Here is a 9,845-nt window from a genome sequence, read left to right as displayed (position 1 = left end):
ATGGGTTGCAGACAGGACGGGTTGCAGACGGAGCAGTACGGGTTACAGACGGGACGGGATGCAGACGGGACAGGTTGCAGATGGGACTGCAGAGGTTGGGCCTCACCAGTACGGGTTACAGACGGGACGAGTTGCAGACTGGACGGGTTGCAGACAGAACTGCAGAGGCTGGGCCTCACCAGTACGGGTTACAGACAGGACGAGTTGCAGACTGGACGGTACAAGATGCAGACTGGACGAGTTGCAGACTGGACGGTACGAGATGCAGACTGGACGGGTTGCGGGAGGGAACAGAGGTCACGCCGGCCGACTGGGCCCGGCCGTGACTCGGGAAGGGAACAGAGGTCACACCTGGGGTCCGGTCGTGGCAAGGAATGGGGTCCAGTGCTGGCAAGGAATGGGGTCCGGGTGTGGCGGGGCTTCACAGTAGTCTGTGAGGACCACAATCCCCCAGCGCCAGGCAGAGAGTGCCGCTGCCCTTTATAGGGATCTTGATTGGCGGCATCTGCTGCAGCTGGCGCCGATTACAATGGGGATCAGGTGTGAACCCTGACACAAGGCAGGCTTGGAGAGACACAGTCCAGTGCCGCCCTGTGGCTGCATTAATACTACTATTACTACTAATAATAATAATAAATAATATCCTTTATTAACCCTTCGTTGGGAAATTCGTTCTCTACAATAACCCCGTCATGGATGAACCACGAGCAGTAGGCTGCCATCCGTCAGTGCCAGGGGAGCAGTTATGTGTACATATATATACCCACACAAATACTGTATATTGATTCCCTTTTTCTTCCTTGTCCCCCGTACTGGCCAATCTCATGTCTTAATTCAAAAACAAAGAAATAATTGAACAGATTTTCCCAGTAAAAATCCTGGCAAACACTGCTTAATTTGCTGTCTTTATTGTTGAATGACAGTAAAATTACGAACGATTGATCCCACAGCAACTACTGCATTCGTAGTGTCGGACTTCAGAGGCAGGGAAGATCGGACACACCAGCGAGTGTAGCATAGTGAATCCGAAAATCCCTGACCGACGTGTAGATGTTTCTCCACAGAAACTAGAAGCGTGACTGTGACGGAGAGATTTACCAACTGCCTGCTTTCCACAGTTCTTGCGGGGCGGGGTTGAGGGCTGCGCACATACTTCTCCTAAAAGATTTAATTTGCGAGATAAAAGGTTCACTTGTTTACTTGGAAAAGACCGTAAAACATTTCTCCTTTTGCACCTGAAGTACACACGGTACCCAGCCGCCGCTAACCCGCTCACTGGGAGACACGGAGCTGCCACGAATAGATCCGCTATTCAAGATCTCGGTCGCCCAGGATAGAACCTCGTCTTTCTTTGGACTCATATTTTTCCCCACTTCTTTGACGCCCTGGACCTACTCGCCTTTTCTTGGTAAGCACTCGAAGGGATTTGGCTTGCTACAAATTGAAAACGGGACTTAACGTAGACGTCGAGGGGGAGAAATGCCAACTGCGGTGACAAAGAAGATATTCAGTAAGTGCTTTGCTATTTTTTTCTCAGTGGCCCCACTATACCCGAGTCCAATATTCTACACTTGTTAGCGAAATTTTGTTCGTTAAAATGTCTGTTTTTTACTTGCGGTGGACACAAAAAGAAATTTAAATCGTTTTCTGGCATGCGACGTTCACGGTAAAGTGTTCAAAGTCTGCTCTGTCTAGTGCTAACGGTCTTCGGTTCACGGTCGAAGCGTTTTGTTGTATGTTTCGTGTACACTAACACCTTTGGATGTAGTTCAATAAGTTTGGAATAATGAATCGTCTCTTAAGAATACATAGCCCTGAGTTTGATAAACTTATACTTGATGGTGCCGAATTTCGTCAAGATCACTTCTTTCGCTGGCTGAACATGCGCAGATCTGTCGAAAAAGCTGGGCACCGGCACTTTACAATCTTTACAAGGAGGAAATATTAAATGGACCCGATGATTTGATGAAAAATACGTCAATAAATCGGCCTTTAAAAACGAGCAGTGTTGTCAAAACAGATCTTTACGTCACCTTTTATTCACTGATTTCAATGACATGCTTCCCCCCTTTACGATGGCTTACTATTAGCAGTTATGAGCTCGCTATCGAATGTAATAGCTTGTTCGTGAATTGCGTTGCCCATGCCATCTTCCTCCTCTCCCATGTCATGAATTTGAACATTTATATATATATATATGTATATATAAATGTTCAAATTCATAACAAATTCATACACACACACACACACACACACACACACACACATATATATATAGGAGCAAGCATTGTGGAAGCATTGCATATATGTGTGTGTGTGTGTGTGTTTGTCTATTTTGAATCATAAATCTCCAGTCTAATTTACCTACTTTTTGATGTTATATTTGCTTTTTCTGTTCTACTCATTCCTCAAATGCGGGCTATCCCTAGCAGGGAGTGTATTGAATGGGAGTGTTAGAGAGGTCCAGCTCCCAAGTTGCAACATGCGCAGAAACCACTGGGCTCAGTTGTCTCAGTTGAGGCTTTCCCATGCTTTCCATATGGTTAAAGTCTTGATAATTTCAGGGCACCAGAATTTTAATGATGGTTAGAACCAAAGCGTGTGGGTCTGCGGTGGGCAGGGTCAACAATTTTTTCAAGTTTACAGGGGATTTTAACTGCCCTGAAATCCCTCACTGGCCCACTGTCAGGGCGTTGGCACAGAAAGCCAAGAACTCTTTTTAACCAGACAGACTGGTTCAAACTGGTTGTGATGCGGCTCTTTGGCATTGGGTTCATATCAGGCAGAGTATAAGTTCAAGTTTTAAAAGTTCAAGTGCATAGGAATGGGGAATATGCTGATCATCTACTTTGACAGCACACTATGTCTCACAATAGGAGGCTTTAATTAAATTCTTTTTAGCATCCCATCTTCATGAAGGGACACAATGCTCTTAGTTGCATGTATGGAGGAATTTCCACAATTCTTGCTCCTAAACATCAGCACCAAATGGCAAAGCCCGATAAACTCCTCTGTCTGGAAATGTAATGTAGGAGCAATTTGACTGCTGATTGAAACCAGGTCTCCCTCTTCAGTCAACTGGTGGTATTATAAACCAGTGTTACCTATGTTCTACAGGCACCCTTTGAAGAGAGAAAATGGAATCATGTGGTCTAAAAATGGCCACTCCTGTTATGAGAGAACTAGTGTCAAGCAACGTTTGTTGGATTTGCAGTTTCCGACATTTGATGCTTGCTTGCATTGGTTCATGAAGTAGTGAAGTATGGACAACATTGAAAGGTCAAATTTAAATGGTATGTCAATCAGTTTTGTCTGTTTCTGATATATTTGGGATCACCTTTATCACAGGATGTCTATGTTGTTTTTTGAATGCAATGTAAGTAGAATTGATGCCCTGATATTTATTTTTCAGTAAATACATTTAGTCAAGCATTCATTTACAATCATAGAGCTCCAGATACTATGCAGTTTGCTCAACCTTTAATTACTATAGTTATTTAATTAAGTTGGCTTACTATATTTCAGCCTTAAAGAGATGGGTTAAAGCAGGTTGGAATGGGTGTAGAAAAGTTTCAGGGGTACTATGCGATAGAAGACGATCAGCCAGATTGAAAGGAAAGGTGTACAAGACAGTGGTGAGACCAGGGATGCTGTATGGCCTAGAAACAGTTACAGTGACAAAAACACAGGAGGCAGAGCCAGAGGTCGCAGGGTTGAAGATGCTGAGGTTCTCTTTGGGAGTGACCAGGATGGATAGGATCAGAAATGAGTCTATCCCAGGAACAGCACATGTTAGATGTTTTGCAAAGAAGGTCAAAGAAGCCAGACTGAGATGGTTCGGTCATGTACAGAGGAGAGATAGTGAATATATTGGTAGATGGATGCTGGAGGTGGAGCTGCCGGGCACGAGGTCTAGAGAAAGACCAAAGAGAAGATTTATGGACGTAGTGAGAGAGGATATGAAGGTAGTTGGTGTGAGAGAGGAGGATGCAGAGAATAGGGTTAGATGGTGAAGGTTGATTTGCTGTGGCAACCCCTGAAGGGAAAACCGAAAGGAGAGGAAGAAGATCTGAATATTCAGGCTCAGAAATCAAATTTTGGGATTCGGAGGGAGATCCTCTTGATAGTTAAATACTCCGTACACTATTGTGGACTTTTTCTGAAAGGAGCTGAAAAGAGAAGAAGACTCTATTTCAGCCTCTCACAAAACATTTTTCTGACAGGCCGCAGCTAGTGTTTTGAACGCACCAATACTACATTCCCCACAATGCAACGGTACCCCGCAAAACTCACTGCAGCGCAGCTAGCGGACTTTGGTTTCATTCTTCATCAGCAGTCAGAGCAGATGTCAAATTTCAGCTACCTCCTCCAGGCACAGTACATGTTCATGGATGTAAAAGGCAAACCTGTGTGTCTTTTATGTGGAGAAAGTTTGGCTGCAGATGCGGATAGAAAACTTGAGACAGTTTCCCTGCCTGACCATGAAAGAGAAGCTCTCTACCGCTGTGTTCCAGAATGCATTGTTAACCACTAAACTCAACATGCTTGCTGCCGACTTCCGACGCCGATTTGCTGACTTTGAAGGCCAAAAAAGCAGGTTTGCACTGCTCGGCAATCCTTTTGCAGTTGACGTGGAAAGCACACCATCAAACCTACAAATGGAGTTGATTGAGCTCCAGTGCAATGACTCACTGAAGGAAAAATATGAGAGAGTAGGTGCTGCTGAGTTTGCACCTTTCATCCCCGACACAATGCCCCAGCTGGGCATCCAAGCTGCTCAGACACTCTATGTTTGGCAGCACATACCTGTGTGAACAACTGTTCTCTTTGATGAAGCTAAACAAAACATCACACAGGAGCCGTCTTAGTGATAAGCTTCACTCAGTCTTGAGGATTTTCTCATCTCAGAGCCTGACCCTGAACATTGATGAACTTGTACAAAAGATGAGACACCACCAAGTATTAGGCTCAGCCTCAGGCAAGTCATCATCACAGAGCATGAACGTATTTTTAGTTTTTAATTCAGTTAAATGTTTGCATTTGTTTCTACAAGACATGTGATTTTTTTTCTTTGAAGAAAGTATTGTTTTGTCTGTGTGCCATGGATATTCGTATTTTAAGTTATTGTATTTTATTTATCTATATTTATTTTTCAGTTATGGGTTTCTTTTTCAGTTAATGAACTAATTGCAGATAAGAGCCATCAGAAAGAATACAACTGCTTTGATTTATTTCTTTTATTTTTATTTTCTCATTTTACTATTTGAAAGCAGTAATTGACATGATCATTATGATATGATCAGCAGCACGATATTGCATTTTCAGTTTATAATGCATGCAATTTCATTTATGCATTTAGGTCTTCGTTCAATAGGCTATGTTCAGTCAGTTCAATATGTTTTAATAAACACTGAATTAGTCCGGCCCTCGGCTTGTGACAAATTTGTTTTTTTGGCCCTCTGTATTGACATCCCTGTCTCAGTAAGACCACAGTAGGCTACAGTTGCTTTTTACATGAGATTTCTGTTTATGTCCTGCATATAAAAAATTGGGCAAAAAGTCTTATACTAGTAATGTAACTCTTGGTCCAATTCTCTTTAGCATTAGCTCAAGTTAATATAGCTCTCTGAGTTGCCATTCTAGAAAAACAATAGCAAGCAGGTTGTAAATGTTCTCCTGACTGCTGTAGCAGCAAAGAGCTGCATGCATATGTACATAAATAAATAAATAACACCAGTCAAGGCTGAAACTGCTGGGCAGGAGGTCTAGAGGAAGACCAAATAGAAGATTTATGGATGTGGTGAAGGAGCACATGAAGTTTGTTGGTGAGAGAGAAGAGGTTGAAGCAAATAGAATTAGATGGAGGAGGTTGATTTGCTGTGGTGACCCCTGAAGGAAGCATCCTGAGGAGAAGAAGAAGACTGTCTATGTAAATTGAGTATGACATGCATTATCAAGGTTTTACCACAACTTGTACCTTACCAGATCAAGCACACTCTGTTGGGTGATACTAAATGGCATAATACACGATACTGGTACTTAATAGTTATCTTATAATTGCAATATTGAAGCAATTGACATTGAAAAGTACTCCTTTGAATATTACAGTTATGTGGTTTGTTTTGCTGAAATAAATGTGTCCTTTAGAAGAGGAACCAAAATATGCACTTCATGCATAAATATTCATGTTCATAGCAAGAAAGTAATTCATAGCTGGTGACTGAGGTAGAGTCCCAAACACTGGCTGACAGCGAAAGTCACAGATCCAAATTTTGTCTTTGCTTAAAAGTGAATAAATGATCAAATTAAAGCTTAACAGTTACCTTTTATTTGTATGCTGTAATGTACAGGCCTGTTTTTGTTTTTACTCTGGACAAAACGCCCTGAAAATGGAACAAAACTCCATTGTTTCATTTTGTATTAATACAATTTCTTGTATTGAAAAAGTTGCAATTGAAAAAGTTGTGACAGGTCTAGGTAAAACAATTATTCATAACAGTGAGGTGGTCTTTCCTGTTGGGCCTTAGGCCATTTGCGCTTCTGACGGTGCATTTGGTGGACTGTGCATGGCAGGGGCATCCTCCTCCCAGAGACAGGCCTAAACCTGGCTGCATATCACAAGGTTTTTCTGCAGGGTCTTCATGAAGACCACTGTTTCTTGATGTTTCACCTCTTAGTCCAGATCAGCAATGAACAGCGATGTCTTCATGACACCTCCTGCAGCAAAACTTATCTAGATGTTGCTCCCCAAGGCTTGTCTTGCTGTTTCAGCCAGAACCAGTGGCTTGCTTTTTTATTTCCTCAGACAGATCTTTGGTGGCTCTACTAAATGTGGTTTCATGTAGGCCTAGATCCTAGATTCAATGTGATCTGCAAACATTTTGGTCCATGGAGATTCCTGTCTTATCTCATCACCACTGCAAACAAGAAGGAGGACAGAGCTGATCCCTGATGTATTCCCACCTCCACCTTGAACTTCTCTGTCACACTTACAATGCACCTTAGCACTGTCTCATGGGTCGTATACATGTCCTCACCAGTCTAACATACTTCTCTGCCACCCATGACTTACTCATTCCGTACCATAGATCATCTCATGGCAATGTTGTGTTCTTTTTTAGATCTACAAAGGCACAGTGCAGCTCCCTCTTATTTTATCTTTACTTCTCCACCAACATTCTTACTGCAAATACTGCATCTGCAGTGGTCTTTCTTGACATGAAGCCATACTGCCCAGTACCCATACTACTGAACTACTACTACTACCATAGTAATTTTTTCAGTATTTTTGCCAGTTTTCTAGTATTGTGTGTTCATCAGCAAATTCACCTGTTTTCAAAAATGTGATTGCCATGAAGATTGTTTTACCTAATAAACATAAAATGACAGAAATTTACAATAACTTTAAATCAACAAGAGCATCTTTCAAAAAGTTAAGTGCAGACATAGATAAAATAGGTTAAAAATTTGCAGAATTAAGCATTGTATGACTTGCTATTTTATGTAGAAATATTCCGTTTTTTAAAATGGGCAATTTAAGTGCTGATATTGGTAGAAATTACTTGAAAACAGCCTATATTCAGTTTAACACTGGCTTATGTCCTTTTTACCGTTCCTATATGTTGAGCATATCAAATCCACACTTTATAGATTGTAGGAGATCTTGCTGGATGCCACAAATTCATCATGGGTGACTTCAATCACTGGTCACTGGACAAAGTTCTAAAGGGATTCCAGCAGTATGTCAACTGTAAAACCTGTCTGGGGAATGCATTTGACAAATGTTTTGGATATCCGTCCCTGGTGCCTACAAAGCTGTGCCCCTCCCCTATATATGGTTGTGTACTACATACATTTGTGGTCTTTCATTGATCGACACCCTGTAGTTATAATCTAGACCAGGGGTCTTCAGTGTTTTTAGGCCAGGCCCCTGATGAACTTATTGAGAGATGGAGCAAGGACCCCCTACTATAAATATTTTATAACATTTTTTTTTTATTAAACTTGGCATGGTGCCATCTTTAAATGTACCTTCTTATCGTGTATTAAATATAAATGATAAATAATACAGTTTATATATTTATGTTTTCATTTTAAACATGTGCAAGATAAAGTGAGTAGGGTGGCCTTGCCACTGCCATCAATAAACATACTTTGCCAACTGATACAAATGCCAATATTAAAATTGTCTGACAGTTGCATGATCATGCATACAAGCGATTCAATTCTTTTTCATAAACATGATTGTGGAAATGTGAATGAGTGATCCTATTTGTGCCACCGCCATTCGTTATCTTGCCGTTATCTTGCATACAATATTGATCTCTTAAAACAGTGCTCAGATTAACGGCTTTTGGGGAGGCTTTTGAAAAGGTAAAACGTCTAATCAACCAAAAAAAAACAATCCCCTTGTAGTAACTTGCAGGTCCCAGGCCCCTTGTTGAAGACCTCTGGTCTGGATTTTTTTTCTATGATGTACACAGTGATGTACATGTACACATCTGTCCTGGGAGCGGAGCTGGAGTCTGTTGTGCAGGTGTCAGAGAGAAGGATTCTGAGGAAGCTCCTCAGTATCATGGACAACGTCCATCACCCACTGCATGCCACACTGACATCCTGTCAGAGCTCTTTCAGTCGTAGATTGATACCACCAAGGAGCTCCACTGAATGCCACAGGAGGTCTTTCCTACCTGAGGCTATCAGACTTTTTAATTCCTCTTCCCTCAGCCGCAGGGAATCTTCAAATCTTTGTACTCAAGACCTTAAAACACTTGATAGCCTTAACCTTGCCAATTTATATTTTATTGTATTTCTTATTCTCCCTCCTTCCTACTATTATCTATTATTGTTATGTTTTTGCTTGAAACTCTGGCACAACAATTTCCTTCGGGATAAATAAAGTTGCTCTCATCTCATCTCATCATCTCATCTCATTTCTACATAAATTGACAAGAAATCCAGCAAAGCCTTCGGAATAAAGCTGCTGAAATCATATGGAGTAAATCTCCTCCCTAAGCCAACTCGGCCATTGAGCCCGGTCCAGGCCTTAAAGCCTTAAAGAGCAACGTGGGTCCCCCTTCTCTTGGGCTCATCATCCATAGGAGTGGCCATGGGAGTTGGGTGGGATGTGAGCTGGGTGGTGGGCGGAACGGGGGACCGTAGTGGTCTGCGGCTCCAGAGGCTGGCTCTAGGAACATGGGACGTTACCTCTCTGGTCGGGAAGGAGCCTGAGCTAGTGCATGAGACTGAGAGGTTCCAGCTAAATATAATTGGAACCACCAATTGATGCACGGCTCAGGCTCGAGTTTCGCCAACCAGTCAACATATGTTTTATGGACCTGGAAAAGGGGCGGAGGGTGCTCCGGGGAGTATGGGGTACCGAACCCTGTCATAGGGGCTGTTCAGTCCTTGTATGATTGGTTCCAGAGCATGGTCCACGTTGCCGGTTGTAAAACATACACTTTTTTGGTGAGTGTTGGACTCTGCCAGGGCTGTCTTTTGTCACTGATTCTGTTCATAATTTTTATGAACAGTATTTCTAGGCACGGCAAGAGTGTTGAGGGTTGGCGACCTCAGGATTGAGTCTCTGCCTTTTTGCAGATTATGGATTGTGATTATGGATTTCGGTTCTGTTTGTGAACTCCAGCTGAATGTGAAGTGGTTGGGATGAGGATCAGCACCTCCAAATATGAGACCATGATTCTCAGCTGGAAGTGGGTGGAGTGCCCAGTCCGGCTCAGGCACTCGGGCGAGAAACAGGGTACACCCTGGACTGATTGCCAGTCAATTGCAGGGCCACATATATATATATAGACAAACAACTTTTCTCTCACTCAATCATTCAG

The 9,845-nt window shown here is 42.4% G+C and overlaps 1 protein-coding gene across 2 annotated transcripts in view; it reads left to right on the top strand.

The window, feature by feature from the left end:
* Positions 1-1,125: 1,125 nt before the first annotated feature.
* The window catches only part of LOC147217669 (receptor-type tyrosine-protein phosphatase F-like), a 156,449-nt gene continuing 147,729 nt past the window's right edge, over positions 1,126-9,845 (top strand). The window contains exon 1 of one of the 2 annotated variants that reach the window (XM_086176283.1): positions 1,126-1,510. The gene's annotated coding sequence lies outside the window, so the exon portion shown is untranslated. The remainder of the gene's footprint in view (positions 1,511-9,845) is intronic. The other variant, XM_086176284.1, reaches the window with a different exon arrangement.

This window comes from Fistularia commersonii, chromosome 28 (genome assembly GCF_037954325.1).
Source record: "Fistularia commersonii isolate RoL2024-O1a breed Wild chromosome 28, RoL_Fcom_v1.0, whole genome shotgun sequence".
Lineage (NCBI taxonomy): Eukaryota > Metazoa > Chordata > Actinopteri > Syngnathiformes > Fistulariidae > Fistularia > Fistularia commersonii.
Note: the sequence above shows the minus strand (reverse complement) of the source record. Positions and strands in the feature narration are given on the sequence as shown.